General features: G+C 38.2%; 1 long non-coding RNA gene and 1 pseudogene across 2 annotated transcripts in view; one reads left to right on the forward strand and one right to left on the reverse strand.

The window, feature by feature from the left end:
* The window catches only part of LOC145541849 (uncharacterized), a 36960-nt gene extending 13416 nt beyond the window's left edge, over nt 1–23544 (forward strand). The window contains exon 2 of the long non-coding RNA XR_014079355.1: nt 22182–23544. This is a non-coding gene — a long non-coding RNA (uncharacterized LOC145541849). The remainder of the gene's footprint in view (nt 1–22181) is intronic.
* LOC145540823 (glycine cleavage system H protein, mitochondrial pseudogene) lies at nt 12216–12773 on the reverse strand (annotated as a pseudogene). Its single transcript, XR_014078568.1, has one exon. The product of XR_014078568.1 is annotated as a glycine cleavage system H protein, mitochondrial pseudogene (transcript).
* Nucleotides 23545–23744: the final 200 nt, after the last annotated feature.

Below are 23744 nucleotides of genomic sequence, written 5' to 3' on the forward strand. Positions count from 1 at the left end.
ACAAGCAATAAATGCTGGAGAGGATGTGGAGAAAAGGGAACCCTCTTACACTGTTGGTGGGAATGCAAACTAGTACAGCCACTATGGAGAACAGTGTGGAGATTCCTTAAAAAACTGGGAATAGAACTGCCATATGACCCAGCAATCTCACTGCTGGGCTACACACCAAGGAAACCAGAATTGAAAGAGACGCATGTACCCCAATGTTCATCGCAGCACTGTTTACAATAGCCAGGACATGGAAGCAACCTAGATGTCCATCAGCAGACGAATGGATGAGGAAGCAGTGGTACATATACACAATGGAATATTACTCAGCCATGAAAAAAATACATTTGAATCGGTTCTATTGAGATGGATGAAACTGGAGCCCATTATACAGAGTGAAGTAAGCCAGAAAGAAAAACACCAATACAGTATACTAATGCATATATATGGAATTTGAAAGATGGTAATGATAACCCTATATGCGAGACAAAATAAGAGACATAGATGCATAGAATAGTCTTATGGACTCTGAGGGAGAAGGTGAGGGTGGGACATTCTGGGAGAATAGCACTGAAACATGTATATTATCATATGTGAAACAGAACACCATTCCATGTTCGATGCATGAGACAAATGCTCAGGGCTGGGGCAATGAGATGACCCAGAGGGATGGGATGGGGAGGGAGGTGTGACGGGGGTCCAGGAAGGGGAACACATGTAAACCCATGGCTGATTCATGTCAATGTATGGCAAAAACTACTACAATATTGTAAAGTAATTAGCCCCCAACTAAAATAAATAAATTTATTTAAAAAAAAAAAAAGAAAGAAAGAAAAACCATAGCTTTGACTAGATGGACCAATTTCAGCAAAGTAACGTCTCTACTTTTTAATATGCTGTCTAGACTGGTCATAACTTTCCTTCCAAGGAGTAAGCGTCTTTTAATTTCATGGCTGCAGTCACCATCTGCAGTGATTTGGGAGCCCAAAAGAATAAAGTCAGCCACTGTCCCCACTGTTTCCCCATCTATTTATCATGAAGTGATGGGACTGGATGCCATGATCTTAGTTTTCTCAATGTTGAGCTTGTAGCCCACTTTTTCACTCTCCTCTTTCACCTTCATCAACAGGCTCTTTAGTTCTTCACATTCTTCCATAAGCATGGTGTTATCTGCATATCTCAGGTTATTGATATTTCTCCTGGCAATCTTGATTCCAGCTTGTGCTTCATCCAGCCCAGCGTTTCTCATGACGTACTCTTCATATAAGTTAAATAAGCAGGATGACAATATATAGCCTTGACGTACTCCTTTTCCTATTTGGGACCAGTCTGTTGTTCATGTCCAGTTCTAACTGTTGCTTCTTGACCTGCATATAGATTTCTCAAGAGGCAGGCCAAGTGGTCTGATATTCCCATCGTTTTTAGAATTTTCCATAGATTATTGTGATCCAAACAGTCAAAGGCTTTGGCATAGGCAATAAAGCAGAAATAGATGTTTCCTCTGGAACTCGCTTGCTTCAGATATGATCCAATGGATGTTGGCAATTTGGTCTCTGGTTCCTCTACCTTTTCTAAATCCAGCTGGAACATCTGGAAGTTCATAGTTCAAGTACTGTTGAAGCCTGGCTTAGAGAATTTTAAGCATTATTTTGCTAGCGTGTGAGATGAGTGCAATCGTGCGGTAGTTTGAGCATTCTTTGGCATTGCCCTTCTTTGGGATTGAAATGAAAACTAACATCTTCCTATCCCATGGCCACTGTTGAGTTTTCCAAATTTGCTGGCATAATGAATGCAGCACTTTCACAGCATCATCTTTTCGGATTTGAAATAGCTCAACTGGAATTCCATTGCCTCCACTAGCTTTGTTTGTTGTGATGCTTCCTAAGGCCCACTTGTCTTTGCATTCCAGGACGTCTGGCTCTAGATGAGTGCTCACACCATCGTGATTATCTGGGTTATGAAGATCTTTTTCGTATAGTTATTCTGTGTATTCTAGCCATCTCTTCTTAATATCTTCTGCTTCTGTTAGGTCCATGCCATTTCTGTACTTCATTGTGCCCATCTTCGCATGAAATATTCCCTTGCTATCTTGAAGTTTTTTTGAAGAGATCACTAGTCTTTCCCATTCTGTTGTTCTCCTCTATTTCTTTGCATTGATGACTGAGGAAGACTGTCTTATCTCTCCTTGTTATTCTTTGAAAATCTGTATTCAGATGGGTATATCTTTCTTTTCCTCCTTTGCCTTTTGCTTCTCTTCTTTTCACAGCTATTTGTAAGGCTTCCTCAGACAACCATTTTGCCTTTTTGCATTTCTTTTTCTTGGGGATGGTCTTGATCCAAACCCCCATCCATAGTTCTTCAGGCACTCTCTCTATCAGATCTAATCCCTTGAATCTGTTTGTCACTTCCACGGTATAATCCTAAGGGATTTGATTTGGGTCATAGCTGAATGGTATAGTGTTTTTCCTCACTTTTTTCAATTTAAGTCTGAATGTGACAATAAGGAGTTCATGATCTGAGCCACAGTCAGCTCCAGGTCTTGTTTTTGCTGACTGTATAGAGCTTCTCCATCTTTGGCTGCAAAGAATATAATCAGTCTGATTTTGGTGTTGACCATCTGGTGATGTCCATGTGTCAAGTCTTCTCTTGTGTTGTTGGAAGAGAGTGTTTGCTATAACCAGTGTGTTCTCTTGGCAAAACTCTATTAGCCTTTGCCCTGCTTCATTCTGTACTCCAAGGCCAAATTTGCCTGTTATTCCAGGTATTTCTTGACTTCCTACTTCTGCATTCTGGTCCCCTCTGATGAAAAGGACTTCTTTTTTGGGTGTTAGTTCTAGAAATAAACAGAGATCATTCTGTTGTTTTTGAGATTGCATTCAAGTGTTGCATTTCAGACTCTTTTGTTGACTATGATGGCTACTCCATTTCTTCTAAGGGATTCTTGCCCACAAGAGTAGATATAATGGTCATCTGAGTTAAATTCACTGATTCCAGTCCATTTTAGATGGCTGATTCCTAAAATGTCAATGCTCACTCTTGCCATCTCCTGTTTGACCTCTTCCAATTTGCCTTGATTCATGGACCTAACATTCCATGCCCATGCTATATTGCTCTGTACAGCATGGGACTTTACTTCCATCACCAGTAACATCCACAACTGGGTGTTGTTTTGCCTTGGCTCCACCCCATGATTCTTTCTGGAGTTATTTCTCCACTGATCTCCAGTAGCATTTCTCCACTGACCTATCGACCTGGAGAGTTCATCTTTCAGTGTCCTATCTTTTCACCTTTCATACTGTTCATGGGGTTCTCAAGGCAAAAATACTGACGTGGTTTGCCATTCCCTTCTCCATCTAACCACGTTTTTCCAGAACTCTCCACCATGACACATCTGTCTTGGGTGGCCTTACGTGGTATGGCTCATAGTTTCATTGAGGTAGACAAGGCTGTTGTCCATGTGATCAGATCGGTTTGTTTTCTCTGATTGTGATTTTCATTCTGTCTGCCCTCTGATGGGGAAGGATAAGGGGCTTATGGAAGCTTCCTAATGGTAGAGACTGACTGAGGGTTCCCCCTGGGTCTTGTTCTGATGAGCAAGGCCATGCTCACTAAATGTTTAATCTAATTTTCTGTTGATGGGTGGAGCTATGTTCCTGCCTTGTTATTTGACCTGAGGCCAAACTATGGTGGAGGTAATAAAGACACGGACAACCTCTTTCAAAAAATCCCATGCATGTACTGCTACAACCAGTGCTCCCAACCCTGCAGCAGGCCACTGCTGACCCACACCTCCACCAGAGACTCCTGAACACTCATGGGCAAGTCTGGGTCAGTCTCTTGTGGGGTCACTGTTCCTTTTTCCTGGGTCTGGCACACACAAGGTTTTGTTTGTACCCTCCAAGAGTCTGTTTCCTCAGTCTTGTGTAAGTTCTGCTGGCTCTGTGGTCCACTGCACCCAGAGCCCCTCCCCCTGCAGCAGTCCATTGTTGACCTGTACTGCCACAGGAGACACTCAAACATAGTTCTGGCTCAGTCTCTGTGGGGTCTCAGGGTCCTGGTGTGCACAAGATTTGTTTGAACTCTCTTAGCATCTCTTGCAGGTATGCTGTTTGATTCTCAATGGATTTCATCCCTCCTACCATCTTTCTGGGGCTTCTCTTTTGCCCTTGGATGTGGGGTATTTCTTCAAAGTTGCTCCAGCACCACACAGCCGCTGCTCCATGAACAGTATGAAAAGGCAAAAAGATATGATACTGAAAGATGAACTCCCCAGGTTGGTAGGTGCCCGCTATGCTACTGGAGATTAGTGGAGAAATAACTCCAGAAAGAATGAAGAGACAGAACCAAAGTGAAAACAACGCCCAGTTGTGGATGAGACTGGTGATGGAAGTAAAGCCCAATGCTGTAAAGAACAATATTGCATAGGACCCTGGAATGTTAGGTCCATGAATAAAGGTAAATTTGAAGTGGTCAAACAGGAGATGGCAAGCTTGAAAATCAACATTTTAGGAATCAGTGAAGGAAAATGGATGGCAATGGGCGCATTTAACTCAGATGACCATTATATCTTCTACTGTGGGCAAGAATCCTTTAGAAGAAATGAAGTAGCCATCATAGTCAACAAGAGTCCAAAATGCAGTACTTGGGTGGAATCTCAAAAACGACAGAATGATCTCTGTTCGTTTCTAAGGCAAACTGCTCAATATCACAGTAATCCAAGTCTATGCCCCAACCAGTAATGCTGAATAAACTGCAGTTGAACAGCTCTATGAAGATTTACAAGACCTTCTAGAACTAACAAAAAAAGATGCCCTTTTCATCACAGAGGACTGAAATCAAAAGTAGGAAGTCAAGTGATACCTAGAGTGACAGGAAAATTTGGCCTTGGAGTACAGAATGAAGCAGGGCAAAGGCTAATAGAGTTTTGCCAAGAGAACACACTGGTTATAGCAAACACCCTCTTCCAACAACACAAGAGAAGACTCGACACATGGACATCACCAGATGGTCAACACCAAAATCAGACTGATTATATTCTTTGCAGCCAAAGATGGAGAAGCTCTATACAGTCAGCAAAAACAAGACCTGGAGCTGACTGTGGCTCAGATCATGAACTCCTTATTGTCACATTCAGACTTAAATTGAAAAAAGTGAGGAAAAACACTATACCATTCAGCTATGACCCAAATCAAATCCCTTAGGATTATACCGTGGAAGTGACAAACAGATTCAAGGGATTAGATCTGATAGAGAGAGTGCCTGAAGAACTATGGATGGGGGTTTGGATCAAGACCATCCCCAAGAAAAAGAAATGCAAAAAGGCAAAATGGTTGTCTGAGGAAGCCTTACAAATAGCTGTGAAAAGAAGAGAAGCAAAAGGCAAAGGAGGAAAAGAAAGATATACCCATCTGAATACAGATTTTCAAAGAATAACAAGGAGAGATAAGACAGTCTTCCTCAGTCATCAATGCAAAGAAATAGAGGAGAACAACAGAATGGGAAAGACTAGTGATCTCTTCAAAAAAACTTCAAGATAGCAAGGGAATATTTCATGCGAAGATGGGCACAATGAAGTACAGAAATGGCATGGACCTAACAGAAGCAGAAGATATTAAGAAGAGATGGCTAGAATACACAGAATAACTATACGAAAAAGATCTTCATAACCCAGATAATCACGATGGTGTGAGCACTCATCTAGAGCCAGACGTCCTGGAATGCAAAGACAAGTGGGCCTTAGGAAGCATCACAACAAACAAAGCTAGTGGAGGCAATGGAATTCCAGTTGAGCTATTTCAAATCCGAAAAGATGATGCTGTGAAAGTGCTGCATTCATTATGCCAGCAAATTTGGAAAACTCAACAGTGGCCATGGGATAGGAAGATGTTAGTTTTCATTTCAATCCCAAAGAAGGGCAATGCCAAAGAATGCTCAAACTACCGCACGATTGCACTCATCTCACACGCTAGCAAAATAATGCTTAAAATTCTCTAAGCCAGGCTTCAATAGTATGTGAACCTTGAACTTCCAGATGTTCCAGCTGGATTTAGAAAAGGCAGAGAAACCAGAGACCAAATTGGCAACATCTGTTGGATCATAGCAGAAGCCAGCAAGTTCCAGAAAATCATATACTTGTGTTTTATTGCCTATGCCAAAGCCTTTGACTGTGTGGATCACAATAAACTGTGGAAAATTATGAAAGAGATAGGAATACCAAACTACCTGACCTGCCTCCTGAGACATCTGTATGCAGGTCAAGAAGCAACAGTTAGAACTGGACATGGAACAGACTTGTTCCAAATAGGGAAAGGAGTACATCAAGGCTATAAATTGTCACCCTGCTTATTTAACTTATATGCACAGTACATCATGTGAAATGCCAGGCTGGATGAAGCACAAGCTGGAATCAAGATTGCCAGGAGAAATATCAATAACCTCAGATATGCAGATGACACCACCCTTATGGCAGAAAGTGAAGAAGAACTAAAGAGCCTGTTGATGAAGGTGAAAGAGGAGAGTGAAAAAGCGGACTTCAAGCTCAACATTGAGAAAACTAAGATCATGGCATCCGGTCCCATCACTTCATGACAAATAGATGGGGAAACAGTGGAAACAGTGGCTGACTTTATTCTTTAGGGCTCCCAAATCACTGCAGATGGTGACTGCAGCCATGAAATTAAAAGACACTTCCTCCTTGGAAGGAAAGTTATGACCATCTAGACAACATATTAAAAAGTAGAGACATTACTTTGCCAACAAAGGTCCATCTAGTCAAAACTTTGGTCTTGCCAGTGGTCACGTGTGAATGTGAGAACTGGAATATAAAGAAAGCTGAGCACCGAAGAATTGATGCTTTTGATCTGTGGTGTTGGAGAAGACTCTTGAGAGTCCTTTGGACTCAGGGAGATCTAACCAGTCCATCCCAAGGAAATCAGTCCTGAGTGTTCATCGGAAGGACTGATGTTGAAATTGAAATTCCAATATTTTGGCCACTTGTTGCGAAGAACTGACTTATTGGAAAAGACCCTGATTTGGGGAAGGATTGAAGGCGGGAGGAAAAGGGGACAACAGAGGATGAGATGGTTTGATTGCATCACCGACTCAATGGACATGAGTTTGAGTAAATTCCACGAGTTGGTGATGGACAGGGAAGCCTGGCATGCTGCAGTCCATGGGGTTGCAAAGAGTCAGAGACAACTGAGAGACTGAACTGAACTGAACTGAATGAAGATAATGGAGACCTGCTTCAAATTCTTCTGCATGCACTGTTGTACTCAGTGCTATTTACCTTACAATAGGCAACTGTCATCCCACGCCTCCTCCAGAGACTCCTGGAGGAGTCTCAGAGGATAGTCAGAGGACAGTCAGAGGATAGTCTTATGGATAAATGAATGTATTTCAATATAATGACAAATGTGTATGTGTACTTCTGGCAATGTTTAGGGATGATTCAGTGAAAGAAATACAAAGAAATGAAAGCAAACTTATATAATTATTATTTCAAGGAAAAGAATGTATAACAAAGAAAATATTATCCAATAGATTCCTTATTTGTAAACGATATTAATAAAATCATAATTTAGAAATATGAAGCACTGGTTTAAATCAGTGTCTGCCTAATCTAAGCAATACATATGTACTATTTTGATTAAAACTTTAAAGCAGTTTGTTCACTCATGAAAAATCTGGTACATAGGCATAACCTAAGATTTATACACAAAAAAGCAAATATCATCTTATAAATGATTTCTCATTTTAAGTGATCTTTTTTCCATATACAACTATAACAATTTAACTATAAATTTTAAAATTATACTATGATCTCTTGCAAACATTTTTATAAGGTGTATTAAAAGTCTAAAGTGTTTTTATTCACTTTACTCATTTTTTAATTGTTTTATTTATTTATTTGTGTGTCTTTGTTGCTATACAGGGTTTTCTCTAGTTGCTGTGAACAGGGGCTATTCTCTAGTTGCAGTGCACAGGCTTCTCATTGTAGAGGCTTCTCTTAGGAAGGAGCACAGGCTCTAGGGCCTGCAGGCTTCAGCAGTTGCAGCACGTGGGTTCAGCTGCGCCTTGTGGCCGCTAGAGCACAGGCTCAGTAGCTGTGACCCACAGAATGTAGTTGTCCGGCGGCATGTGGGATCTTCCCAGACCAGGGACCGAATCCATGTCTCCTGCATTGACTCTTTACCACGGAGCCACATTAGTGAGTTAGCCACTTTACTCACTAATTCCACTCATAAATTTACTATGAGGACACTATTTTAGCAAGAACTATTTTGTTGTTATCAATAGCAAAAAATTAGAAAAATAATACTCAATGTAAAGGAAAAATGTAGTACCTAATTATAACTTTCTTGATGAGATTCTATGGAATTGTTTAAAAATATGACTGAAAAAATGTCAAGTTGCATGAAATATACTTATGATGCTACTTTGGAAAATTTTATTATAACATTTCTTTACCTTGAGAATAATATATATACATATGTGTATATATATATATATAAAAACATAAAAAGCCTCTCCCTTCAAAGCATCATATTTTCAGTGTAACCTCTTTGGGTAGTATAATCCCTCCCCTAGAAATTAAAAATGCTATAAAATATATTATAGAATATAATATTATATTATTTATAACCAAACCAATTTTATTACCAGTTAACTTTATTTCTCCTGTGCTTCATTGCTTAGAATAATCTACCCTGAACTTTATTCGCTCACTACTTAAGCAAGCTTTCAGATATACATGTTTTAATTATAAATTCTTTATCCTTATATGCCAGGGTGATATTTTTTAAACGTTTTTAAAATAGTACAGCACATAACATGAAACGAAGGCATTGACCGACTGTAGCACATGATGGCTATTAAACAGTACGACTGTACTGACCATTCTGGCTCATTATCAGTCAGGACTCTAGGAAGGGTAATCATACAACTCCATCTACTCAAGACAGTCGTAATTTATACCTGTTCTCTTGGAATAATTAATAAATATACACTTTCAGTCTCAGGTGTCCTAATTAAATAACAAATTACATTGTTTCCAAGACTTTCATATACAATGACAAAAATGATTCTTGTGGAATATCAACTACCATAGGTGTTTTCTCATTGAGAACTGGATGATAAATATTTCCATTTTAGCCTTCTAGCACATGCCAGGAATCAAACTTTCTGTTTTCATTAACATCAGAAATCTTGATGAGCATTCTTACCCATATTCTAGACCATTCTACCTCTGCACAAAAGTAGAAAATTTGCACACAGGGTCTATAAGAATCCTGAAATACTATTTTTGAAGAAAAATGTGGTTAGAGCCTTTTCTTCTGGACCAAAAGTATGAAGATATAACTTGGGCAATTCTGAGGATAGACATCAGTCACATATCCTTCCTACTAGAAGAAATCTCAACTGCTCCTGAGAAACTTATACTTGTGAATAGGCAAGCCTCTCTGTGAATCCAGTAGATTGTGTGATCCATAAAATGCACTCCCAGACAGTTAAAAGTAGATGGAGTGCCCACAGAAGGCATCAAAGAAGAGGCACAATTTGAACCAGAGTTCCAAATGTTCATGAGGTCCATAGTAATTGCAGTAGAGTTTGCCAGCGAAAGGCTGGCTGCCTCCCAAAAAGCCTCACAGAGTGATATTCTTTACCTGAGTAGATTTATTGGCCTGCAGCTTTACACGCCTAGTAACTTGATTTTGTCAACATCCTAAAAGCAAATCCACTTCTCAAGAACAAACTCACATTATCCAAGCTCCTGAGGTAGATAAATGAAACCAGAATGTGACTTAATTTACATTGTGAAATAATTGTTACAAGGACTAAAATACTTGAAGCTCATATGAGCAACACATTTTGTCCTTGAAGGCACAAACATGGAAAAGATAAATTATAATCAGAAAGTTGTTTAATAAATGGGGAATCAAAACAAAGAAGTTAGATGAATCCAAAATTTTAATGGCATTAGACTCAGACAGCTGATGAATTCATCTTAAAATAGGAATAGACTTGCCAAAGGAGCCAATATACTGAAAGTCTGTTGGCCTCATGTCCTTTCTTCTGGGCAATGCTTGGATGGAAATTGCCAAATATGCATTTATGACTTTTTTAAAAGGCTCCCATGACTAACCAACATACATCAAATTGAGACATTCTTTCTTTGGATATCTTAATACTCTGTATCAAATTGCACTCATTATATAGCCAGTAAAGTCTTGTTTCTTTTGTGCTTTTTAATTATTTTGTAAATTGCCTAAGCTATACGTGAATGGTTTTATTTAGTTTTTTTTTAAAGAAGTTGAATATTTTATTATTAAATTGTTTATTCTCCTGCAAGACTGTTGCTTCACTGTATAAAAACAGCACCAGCAAACACAGTATATTGCAAAATTAAGATAGTAATATTCTTCGTTGGACGCTATACAACTAACAAACTTTTCTCTACTGGCAGTTATTTCTAGTGGGAAGATCCTTTTGACCCAAATCCAAGGATAGCTGTAAGCAAGTTACAATGTCATATAAGGTTTAAGATGACCATGTTATCCTTGAATTACATAATTTTTGTAATTAGTTTTTTTTTTAATAAATTTATTTATTTTAGTTGAGGGCTAATTACTTTACAATATTGTAGTGGTTTTTGCCATACACTGACATGAATCAGCCATGGGTTTACATGTGTTCCCCATCCTGAACCCCCCTCCCACCTCCCTCCCCATCCCATCCCTCTGGGTCATTCCATTGCCCCAGCCCTGAGCATTTGTCTCATGCATCGAACCTGGAATGGTGTTCTGTTTCACATATGATAATATACATGTTTCAGTGCTATTCTCCCAGAACGTCCTGCCCTCACCTTCTCCCTCAGAGTCCATAGGACGGTTCTATGCATCTGTGTCTCTTATTCTGTCTCGCTTATAGGGTTATCGTTACCATCTTTCAAATTCCATATATATGCATTAGTATACTGTATTGGTGTTTTTCTTTCTGGCTTACTTCACTCTGTATAATGGGCTCCTGTTTCATCCATCTCAATAGAACTGATTCGAATGTATTCTTTTTAATGGCTGAGTAATATTCCATTGTGTATATGTACCACTGCTTCCTCATCCATTCGTCTGCTGATGGACATCTAGGTTGCTTCCATGTCCTGGCTGTTGTAAACAGTGCTGCGATGAACATTGGAGTACACGTGTCTCTTTCAATTCTGGTTTCCTCGATGTGTATGCCCAGCAGTGGGATTGCTGGGTCATATGGCAGTTCTATTCCCAGTTTTTTAAGGAATCTCCACACTGTTCTCCATAGTGGCTGTACTAGTTTGCATTCCCACCAACAGTGTAAGAGGGTTCCCTTTTCTCCACACCCTCTCCAGCATTTATTGCTTGTAGACTTTTGGATAGCAGCCATTCTGACTGGTGTGAAATGGTACCTCATTGTCGTTTTGATTTGCATTTCTCTAATAATGAGTGATGTTGAGCATCTTTTCATGTGTTTGTTAGCCATCTGTATGTCTTCTTTGGAGAAATGTCTGTTTAGTTCTTTGGCCCATTTTTTTATTGGGTCGTTTATTTTTCTGGAATTCAGCTGCAAGAGTTGCTTGTATATTTTTGAGATTAATTGTTTGTCTGTTGCTTCATTTGCTACTATTTTCTCCCATTCTAAAGGCTGTCTTTTCACCTTGCTTATAGTTTCCTTTGTTGTGCAAAAGCTTTTAATTTTAATTAGGTCCCATTTGTTTATTTTTGCTTTTATTTCCAATATTCTGGGAAGTGGGTCATGGAGGATCCTGCTGTGATTTATGTCGGAGAGCGTTTTGCCTATGTTTTCCTCTAGGAGTTTTATAGTTTCTGGTCTTACGTTTAGATCTTTAATCCATTTTGAGTTTATTTTTGTGTATGGTGTTATAAAGTGTTCTAGTTTCATTCTTTCACAAGTGGTTGACCAGTTTTCCCAGCACCACTTGTTAAAGAGATTGTCTTTTCTCCATTGTATATGTAATTAGTTTTAACAGAGATAATTTCAGAAATTCTGAATATTATAAATGGAGCCTAGCCTAAAAATCACAGGATGCTGTGGAAAAGATGCACAGTGTTTATCTGAAGTCATTAGGAAGTTAAGGGGTATTTTCTTCAGGAAACTTTGTTACAAGTAGTTTCTTTTGCTAAAGTTGCTTTTTAAATACCTGTCCACCACTAATTTAAGACAACTATGCTAGATTAAGTTGTTTCAAAGTAGTTTATTTAGGGGTTCCATTTTCACTCCTCAATAGATTTTATGTATTTCTCATATGCTTCTTCACTCATTAGTTCATCTAGTTCTGAAGGGTTACTGAATGTCATCCTGATCAGCCAACCATCTTCATAACAAGATTTGTTGAGATGTCCTGGATTTTCTGCTATAGCTTTATTAATTTCAGTTACTTCTCCTGATAGAGGAGAATACAGTTCACTAGCAGCTTTCACACTTTCCAAAGCACCAAACTCCTCTTGTTTGTTCAACTTTGTCCCAACTTCAGGCAGACTACAGTAAACAACATCTCCCAAAGCTTCCTGTGCAAAATTGCTGATTTCCACTGTTCCAACACCATTTTCTGTTGTTACCCATTCATGTTTTTCTGTGAATTTCCGCACCGACAGCAGAGCAGGGCCAGTGCGCAGCGCCCAGATGGCACGCGCCCACAGTAACCAGGGCCGCAGCGAGCAGGGCGCGCTAGGTGCCGAGATGGCGCGCAGGCTGCCGACCGCGGCCCGCACGCTCCGCACCGCTCGCAGAGCCATATTCACACCCGTGAATGGTTTTAAAAGGGAAAACTCCTTCAAACCCTTTCAAAATTTCACTGCCCTTCCCTAAAATGTAGACACATATATATACACACGTGTATTTATGTGTGTAAGAAATTCTACATTGGTTTCTTTCCCTGAAATTAAATTAAACCATAATCCTTTCACTTATTTAGGCTGGAAGTTTGTTTAATCCTGGTAATGAGGATTGTCCACTCATTCCCATCCTAGGACTCTTGCCACCTTTGGTTCCTGTTGCCGCAGTCATTTTTCATGGTAGCCCCCTCCAAGGACTGCCACATCTTCAGAGTTCTGAAGGAGTAAATTGTGGATATTTACAACATTGAAAGTCTCATTCCAATAGGATTTTAAAGTTCTCTAACTCTACTTCTTTACACTTCCCAACACCCTCCTGATTTCACTACCTCCACCCTGACCTTGCTTACATTATATGATTCATCATTTTAACTATTTTTTAGATATCCTTGAGGTTTTCATCTCCCTTATCTTACCCTCATTCCGTCTCACCTGGATAAACCCCAGTTGTGAAAAGCTACCCATTCTACGCCTGCTAGTTACATCTAGGTAACTGTGTGCATAGCTGAAGAAAACTATACAGGCTTACTTAAATTTATTACCACTAAATCTCAAATGGCCTGTTAGTGCTGCCTGGTGGCTACTAATTTTTTAATTCAGTTTGCATTTCATTCATCCAAAATTATTGCACCCCTTTCTTCTCTCAAAATTTCAAAACCCTACGCTACTACTTTACTCTTAGCTGAGCACCTTGATTTTATTTTCACTTAGAAAAAAAATTTCAAGTAGAAAATTTTAAATCTTTCACCATTAAATTTACCAACTTAAATGTTTTTAAGCCCAAATTATACTTTTCACTTTACTAGAGTAGATAAAAGCCTTTATCCCTAAGACCCAACAGTCTGCCTGAGTATTTGTTCTCATTTCTCTTACAATCTCAAATACTGCTTCTTGCCATCATCCCACCCTCCTCACCCCACACCATCATTTTTTCCTCCCTATGGATCATTCCCATATAAAAAAAAAACATGCCGCATTTCTTTGCTTTAATTTTCAGGGGAAAAAAAAAACTTATAAGTATTATTGATATACACTATTTTCACTTCCTCTCCTAGAAGCACCCCTCCACTGAAACAGCCCTGCTCAGGTTCAAAATCTTACTCATCCAATAGTCAGACCTCAGTATTCATCCACCTTAAAATGTCTCAATATTGCTTGTCATCACTGTTATTTCCCTTCTTGCAATTCCCCCACTCCTGTGCTTTCCTACCACTGTTTCCCTAGTCAATAGTCTGCACCAGCTACTTCCTTTGTGAGTCTTTTTTGCTAGATATTCCTGCTCTTCCTAACCCCTACATACTGAAATGCTCCAGAACTTAGTCCCCAAATCTCTTTTCTCTTTTTAAAGCTACTTTCTTGGTGATCTCATCAAATCCTTTATTTTTTAAAGTCATATTTGACCAGTTGTAAGTTTTTATACCTAGCCTTGTCCTTGCTACTAAATTTCAGACTCATCTTTAATTTCCAACTCAGCATATCCACTTGGATAACATAGGAATCTCAAGTAAGATAGTCAAGACTGAATTTTTATTTTTAACACACCCACACACACACACGCCTGCTCCCTCCCACCCCAAGGAACTCCATCTCAACTCATTAAATGATAATACCATTTTCCCAAACTTTGATCAAAAACCTTAAAATCATCTTTGATTGTTCTCTTTCATATCAACACATAATCTAAAAGTGATACTATCATTTCTAGGTATCAGTTCAAAACACTTAATGAAAGAATTTACCACCTTCACAAATATCTCCATAGTTTAGGAGACAATTGCGTCTTGCCTAAACTGTCATAAGAAGCTACAGAATTTCCTCCAACATACTAGGCTTGTTCCCACTTCAAGGCCCTTTGTGATCAATATTCCTTTAGCAAGAATATTCTTTCTTCTCTTATATTCTCATTCCCTCACTTCATTCAACTTCTTAGTCTAATTTCATCTGCTCAGACAGTCCTTCCCCTGACAACTCTATCATAGTAAATCCTGCCACTCTCTACAATCTTAAAGGAATAGATTGTTTCCAAAGATAGATATAATAATTCCTCCTGTGATATCTGCCCTTTAGTCATACAGTTTTACCACTCTTCTAGTCAAGGGGTAAAATCTGTGTTCCCTCCCTAGAAATCTGGACTAGCCTTGTGACTTGCCCTAACCGGTAGTATGATGGAAGTTATACTGTGTGATTTCCAGGCCTAAATCTTAGGAGCTTCTCTTTTGGCTCCCTTGGAAACCAGTCACCATGTAAAAAATCTCAGTCTAGAAAATTGAATTATGAAAGACTCCATGGAGAGGCCATTGGAGAACTGAGTTACCATAGCCAACAGTCAGTACCAATCCCTAATGGATATATGTGCATACATGTGTGCATTGCTATCTTGCATAGTCCAGTCCCAAAGAGCTTTCTTTCTGAGTATAGGCATGTAAATGACCTCAGACACAAGGGACTTTTTCCCCTGATTCTAGATTATGCATAAACTATAAACAATTAGCCACCTTGTTCACAAATAAATAAAATAAGATAATTTCAAAAGAGCTTGTGCAGAGGGATTTAGTTATTTTTACTCACTGGATTGTAACAGGGAAAGTGTATTGAGGGATGTAAGTAATAATAAACTTTTCTTTCAGCCGAGAAAATAATGCTATCAAAGTTGGCAATTCATTATCTTAGCATCAGGAAAGAGATAAATAGAAAAGATTTTGACAAATATAATAGAAAAGCAAGTATTCAAAATATAAAGTGATGATAGATCAAGTGAAAAGACTAAATAGACTTTCTAGATTCTTATCTCACATTATTTGGAATGAGCCTTACATTTTTATCAACTAAAAACCTCACAAATAATTATGTTTTTCAAAAAACAAAGTGCTTATATGTTTATAATACCCTACTGTGAATTTTATCAGTTCTTCGATTTCCATTCAAACAAATTCAGCCATAACCAATTATAGTCAATTCTGGAATTTTAAAGATTCCAATATCTGGGAGTTTTTACTGAGAAAAATCCACTCAAATTTAGTGAAATGGTTTGCCTATTAATGGAACTAAATCTCACTTCAGTTACTCAATTTATTTTAGAACTCTAATTGTAAGTTAAAGCTATAATTTAATAAACCCATTCATCTTATAAATGTTTCCATAAGATATTGATTTAAATATCTCCTTGAACCTTTTTATACCAGCATATACTTTGAAATAAGACTTTGCCCCCTTTTGTTATTTTCTTTTTAGTATAAAATCTTTTCCAGCATGTTGGCTGCCTAGGTTGGATTCCCTATAAAGCATACTCTGAGAGAAACTTTAGCATGCAGAATGCTTAATAAGAAATGTTCTTGGAACTAATACTTGTGCAGAGGTGGGAAGGTCACAGCTGGTTTAGACAGAAGAAGAAGTTGAGCTGCAATACAGTCCTGACAGTCTCAAACAGGAGTTATCGAATCATAAAAAAAACCTTTAAAAGTTCTCACGTTGGGTCAGATTACATCATAATATTAATATTCATGCATCTATTTATTATTATATTTGGATCATGACAGTCATGGGCCTATTCCCATACCTCCTGTGCTATAGAAATAGGTTCTCTGTACACAGTGTTATCAGGATTCCTTGTTGGCGTGTCAAACACTGTGTAAACCTAACTTCGATAATAGTGCTGGCTGAGATCCAACTGGTAGGCAACGAAAATCTATTCTTGAAATGTCTGTTATTATTATCAGAGCTAATCACTGGCCTTTCCAAGAAGGAAAGATAGTATTGGTATTATCTACTTGTCACCAAGTGGCCAATTAGTTGTCCTCAAGGGATGATGCCATATAAAGAACTTAGTCTTGACCTCTGTCACTGACAGGGTTGATATTTTGTGGCAATAGTAGGTAGACCAGTGTCAGTGGATTGGAACCTATGTTGTTGGATTCATACAGAGCCTCCATTCTACCATCATGCCACTTCACTCATATGTTCATCATGCCAGCACCAAGAAGGCCAGTGACAAATCCTGGCTTATGGCAAAGTATTTTCATTTACTTTGTTCTTTAGTGTTTCTTACCCTTAGGTGCTCTCTGACTGGCATTAACATTTGATATGAAGATTTTCAAACTTCATATCTGCTTTCATATGTACAAGCAAATGTCTCTGCCCTAGATCTTTGTCTTCAATATTCCAATCTTCCTTCCAGGTTCCAAGTCATTTCCCACTAGCCAGATATACATCTATATGTATATAGCCTGTATGAATATATACATATCTATGTATATGAGTATGCATGAGTCTATTCATATCTATTCTCAGGTTATTTCTTTAATACAAACTGGATAACCAGGTGCACCATCCAAACCTCTATATATTGAAAGGTTTTTTCCCTATCCACTGTCTGTCAAGATGACCTCTCACAGGGGCTAAAGTACAGTTGCTATCCATTTGTAGCTTACCTTCATATCCTAATCCAATCTCTTTGAGGCAGGACACCTCTAAGATGACCTCGAGTGACCTCTGTCTCCTGATATTCACACTCTTGTGCAATCCCTACCTCCCCCCCAATGTGTGTGTTCTTGATTATGGGTACGAACTATTGCTTCTAGTCAATAGAATATGACAAATGTGATGGGATGACAGGACACTTCTATGATTAGAATGTATTGAAGAGTAAATTCTCTCTCTTTTTCTGGCTTTGATTGAAAAAGAAAAATGCCATGTTCAAGAAACTCCCATGGTAAAGAATGAAGGTAGCCCCCAGGCAACAGCCAGCAAAGAACTGAGGCCCTCATTCCAACAATCTGCTAACCTAAATTATATCAAAAAACACAAACAAATGAACTTTGAAAGGGATCATACCCCAGCTGAGCTTTCAAATGAGACTCTAGCCTTGGACAATATTTGCAGTCTTATAAAAAAGTGTGATGGAGTAGACTCAGCTAAACCATGTCCAGATTCCTAAACCACACAAAATGGAAGATAATATATGCATGCTATTTTATGCTGTTTATGACTTGCTATGCATCAACAGATCAGTAATATATTATCCATGAGCTGAATAAAGGGTCTACTTAAAAAATAATAAAGTAGAAAATTTACTTTGTATAGGAGAGTATAAAATATAATAGAGGACTGTCAATTATAGTCTGGAGGTTTTTCTTCTAAACTTGGTAGGAAATAGGGAGCTATTGTAGATTTTATTACCAAGGAAGTGGTGGGATTATTTTCCTACTGGTTTAAAATTAGTCTGGTTTTATTATATCCAAAGGATAAAGGTGAGAACAGTTAGAATGGTATTATGCTTTTATAGACAAGGAAAAATGAGAGCTTGAGCCAATGTAGAGCAATAAGAATGAAAAGAGAAAATAAGTTCAGTGCAAGAGATTGTCTCTCCATTCAGTTGGTAGTATTAAGTGTGGGACACTAAGGAAGGAGAATAGTTTACCTTATTAGTTATGGATAACTGGGAAAGTGCTGGTCCTCTAACAGGATGAAGAGAGCAGAATCTTAAATATTGCTTATTTGTAAAAGATATAGCAGTATATGGAAGTTTTTTTTTTTTAATCATTATTGTTGTTTTCACTGTATAAGTAAAAACTTAGAGCTGTGGATCTGGACACTAGGAGATCCTGATTTGGTAGACATCAATAATGCAAAAATAGTTTAGAAGAAAAACTAGAGAAAGAGATTTACTTAAGGAAACAGCTTTGAGAATGAATCTGTATAAAAAGAAAAGATGCAATGTCAAAAGAGGAATAATCAGAGAATAAGCAGGTTGTGTTGTGTGAAAGCTAAGGGAGAAGCAAGAGTCAAGAAAGTGGAGCTAAAAATTAGAAGGACTGAAAAAATTTCACTCATCCTGGAATTTACAAAAAGATTAATTTCGAAAGACCCATAAAAGAAAACTAGATTACAAGAGGTCAGGGGTGAGAAGGTAAAAACTGGTGACAGTAAATTTCTTTTTTCCAAAGAGTGGTTTCATGGAGTAATAGATCAAAAGGAGAATGTGGAATGGGAATTATAGGCAAAGGGAAGAGGAGCCTTGAAGCTAGGAGATAAGAAGATACATTATCCCTTGTCAGATGACTCCCACTTCAAAGCCATAATTACAAGAGATTGGGCCAGGCAAGACTGGAGTTTAAGAACAGTGGAAGCATTTAAACAGCCACTGTGATGAGTAAAGATGAACATTCAGAACATCACTAGCAGTGATGAGAATCCAGCTACAGTTAAATAGCACATGTAACTCCCTCACTTATGGCCACAATCTATTAGATGACCACATGCTCAAATAAAAACCCAAAATGGTAAAATGTATATATTTCATGAGTCCCCTTTAGTTCATCCAAAGTCCACAAACAACTGACACATGAGAATCCTATTACTTCTGTAGTTCAAGCATATTATATTATTTGCCATTCTTGGCTCATACCATGCCTGTATGCCTTTGTTTTTACCTCTCTCTGTTTGAAGTGAACCTGCTCCCGTATGTCAGATCAAGCATGACATAATTTATGAAACCTCTCTGCCATCTATTTCTCAAACACTGTAGAGCTGACTATATTCTCCATTACACTATACCCTACAGTTGCATAATAAATAAAATCTGCTAGAGAAATACTCTATTTTCAAATGTAATGTTATCTTAGAAAATGTGGAAGTCAAAATGTGGAAAAGTCAAATAAGATGGAAGAAACCCAGGCAAATAATAAACATAGGTCTAATTACCTCTCTTCTTTTGGTCAATGGTTCAAATCCCCAACAGATATCACAATGCCTGTTGCATAACTAAAAGTTAATTAGTGTATGAATTAAGGCTTTCAACATTTTTTTGCTGGTATATCACAATACCATCCTAACCATTTTGAACAGTATCTTCTAGTGTTAACGGATTTTACTCTCAAAACCTTTCTATAAAATAATACGAATCATGTCGCTTCCCTATTAAAAACTCCATAGTCTGATACAAAAGGTCTTTCAATGCAATTTGACTTTGGGGCCCCTGTCCCACAGTCATTCCATGTAGCCAATGCTCCTGCCACACATCCAAAGCCTTTTGTAAAAAATGAACAAACAAACAAAAAAACCATACCTTCCCATTTCCTCAAATATCCTCTATACCCAAGCCTTTTGAATGTGGAAAATTGTAACTCATCATTAAGGCCTGATACACAGCTTACCATATCTGTGAATTCTTTCCTGAAGCTCCATTCTCTTATGTTCCTTATGTTATCTTTAACTCTGAAAAAGCACTTACATTTTAATGGTATATTAAAACTGATCTTTCTTTATAATTTTATCCAAATGGAATGGACATAATGTAAATGCATTTAGTAATCAATTCACATATCCATTTTATTAACAAGGACAGAATAAAAGCATAACATTATAGTGATTTTGTTTAATTTGCTCAACAGAACCCCAATTTTGTGCCTACTTTAGAACTAAAGGCAGACTTTACTATGGTAAACCCTTTATAGAACTTAAGAGTTTAGTAAGATAGCATCATATACAAGTAAAACAAACAAATCTGCATAAAATGGCAAATTGTTTTTAATTGTTAAGAAAAAACATAAATTATCAATAGTTTGGATAAATCAAAGAAAGCTTTTCTGAGTAGTTGACATTTTATCTATGAACCCATGGGGAAAAAACTTTTTTTAAGTTATGTAAAGAACTGGGTAGAAATTTCCAAGAAGAAATAACAACATATACAAAGTCCTAAGGTGAAATAAAGCTTAGGATACAGGATAGAGAACAAACATGGTTAAAGTCGGGAATATTTGAGGAGATGAAGGAATGGAGAGATAGCCAAAACCTATATAATTGAGGAATTTGTCTGCTAAAGTAAGAAATTTTGATTTTACTTTGAAGACATTGGGAAGATATCAAAAAACTCAACCAGGAAATTGAGACAGTCTAATTTACACTTTAAAAAATTTCTCCTGCTAGACTTAAGAGAATACATTGGAGGGGCAAGAAGAGAAACAGAAGAATGAGGAGAATATTGTGGATGGCGAGGCAAAAGATGATTAATTTGAACCAGAGTCATAGAAATAGAAGAGTAGAGACATAGAAACACTTGAAGTGTACTTTCTAAAGAATGGAGAGGTCTTGATAATGGAACAGATGGAGGTTTAAAGGAGAGAAAAGTGTCAAATTAGATCCCATACTATTAATAATTGTTCCCATTAAGCTTTATGGGAGTGCGTGTGGCTTACCTATAAGCTGCAGCAATAGACAGAAAAAAAAATCTAAATATCAGGAGGAATTGTCAGGGTATGTAGTTAACACTTTTCTTGAAGTGAGAGAAAAAAATAGTCCCATGTCTATCTCCCTCCACACAACTCTCAACCTTATTGTCAGGTAAACTTGAACTATAAATCTGCCTATGTCTTTACATGCCATATGACTTAGCTAGTCACGCTATTTCATTTCTGTTTCTCAAAGTTCTCACCTGAAAGCCAAGTGTAAATTTCCTATGTTCAAGGGTGTTGTCAAATTTAAAAGAGACAATATACATGAAGAACATAATACTTCATGAAGAAAATACTTAGTACTTTCCTTGCATATGAAAAGTACTCAGACTTTTAATTCTTTTCTGTTGTAAATGTTTCTTTAAAAACTCTTTTTGCATGGTTATGTATGCATGTGCTGTGAGTTTCATCTCCCTGAGCAAGACCATGTACTGATAATTAAGCAAGTACATGCTTAGAAAAATCCTGTAGTCTATCATTATAAGTCTTAAAAATCTAAAAGATATAGTGGCAACTGCTTCAAATAATGGTTTTACATTTTAAAGGCACAACAGACTGTCAAGATATATTCACATATTTTTGCATTGTACTGATTATTAAGTGTCACAAGAAGTACAAAATTGTCTTAGTGATATCAAATATTTCAACAAAATATCTTAAAAGAAGGCAGTTTCAGTTCCTTCTTAGATATATTCATTTATTTTATCTGTATATGAATTTGTCAGGTTATAAATATTCCCAATGTACTTATATTCATTCTTTCGAACTGGTAGAGGCCTGAAAGAAAATCAATCTATGCTAGCACAAAGCATATAGTCCTAGCATCTGTCACAAAGGTATAATAGCGCAGATGACAGCATGTACAATAGTAGGAGCCGAATATTTTAGAATTCATTGCTCATAAAATCTTGAATAGAATTACAAAACTGCCACACTTCCATACAACGACTTAAAAATCTTTATGCTTTGGGACATATGAGGTGTCAGAGTAAAATCAGAAGAACGATTACCATTGTGATAAAAAGAAATGGTAAACACAGTAGCTAAACAAAAAGTAGATAAACACTCTTTTCTTTTGCAGAAAGCAATTCTTGATTTAGAGAAATCAAAAGGTAACTGAGATCTCAGGATCAAGATGACAGAGGAGGAGGACGCTGAGCTCACTGCCCCAAACGAGAACCTCTAAACTGCACCTACACATAGACTAACTATTGCTGAAATCCACCTAACAACTAGCATAAGTGCTCTTCTATTCAAGACAACCAAGGCTTTAAATCTTTCTAAAGAAAGATACGTATGGAGTTTGGTAAGAGAAGAGAAGTGTTTTAGTCAGTATCTGCACCCCTGGCAGGGAACCCAGAAGAGGAAGGGGATATCACAAGCTTGGGTATCCTCCCTGGGGAGCAAGGGGTTCAATGTATGTATTAGACCTCCCAGCCCTGGTGTCCAACTCCTAGAAGATGAATCTCCATAGCTGCTTTGAAAACTGGTGAAGCTAACCAGAGGGCTATAAGAAATTGAGACTCCAAGCTTGACGGGCATGTGCACAAACTTGCAAACAGACCAGGCACCTGGTTCAGCACCTCTTGTTCCAACACTGCTCCCCACTAAGGTGAAGGGAACAGAGCCAGCTCTGGCCCTAGCACTGCCTCTGACCAGGGCAGAGACCATTGCCAGCACAAATGTCCATGTGCACACTTGCTGCTGCTGCTGCTAAGTTGCTTCAGTCGTGTCTGACTCTGTGCGACCCCAGAGACGGCAGCCCACCAGGCTCCCCTGTCCCTGCGATTCTCCAGGCAAGAACACTGGAGTGGGTTGCCATTTCCTTCTCCAATGCATGAAAGTGAAAAGTGAAAGTGAAGCCACTCAGTCGTGTCCGACTCTTAGTGACCCTATGGACTGCAGCCCACCAGGCTCCTCCATCCATGGGATTGTCCAGGCAAGAGTACTGGAGTGGGGTGCCATTGCCTCCTCCGATGTGCACACTTGGGAGGGAGTGAAACCAGTTCACCAGCGTGGCTCCATCCCCTCGGGCTGCACCTAGCCTCTAACTAGGGACATACAGTGGGGGAAAAGTGAAACCATCACAGAAGTGCAGCTCCCAGGCCTCAGACCCCAGCCATGCCCCCAACCAAAGCAAATACTGCTATGACAGCCTGAAGAAACCCGGCTCCCTCACGGCCTCTTGCTCCAACTCCACGGGCCATACTCCACCCTGATAGGGAGGTGACTGCTGCTGCACACAGAAGTCCCAGCTCATATCTAATAATTTACCTGATGAAAAGTTCAAAACAATGGTAATAAGACTGCTAACTGAACTTGGAGAAAGAATAGATGAACATAGTGAAAATTTCAATGAAGAACTAGAAAATATAAAAGAGGAACCAGTCAGGCCACATGTAAAAGAATGAAATTAGAACATTCTCTAACACTACATACAAAAATAAGCTCAAAATTCAAAAGAATTAAATGTAAGACCAAAATCACAAAACACCTAGAAGAAAACATAGGTGAAACACTATTTTGTCATAACTTGTAGCAATATTTCTTTGGATCAATTTGCTAAAGCAAAGGATATAGAAGCAAAAATAAATAAATGGCATCTAATTAAACTTAAAAGATTCTACACAGCAAAGGAACCCAT

This window comes from Giraffa tippelskirchi, chromosome 3 (assembly GCF_054371585.1).
Source record: "Giraffa tippelskirchi isolate mGirTip1 chromosome 3, T2T-mGirTip1v1.2.pri, whole genome shotgun sequence".
Classification (NCBI taxonomy): domain Eukaryota; kingdom Metazoa; phylum Chordata; class Mammalia; order Artiodactyla; family Giraffidae; genus Giraffa; species Giraffa tippelskirchi.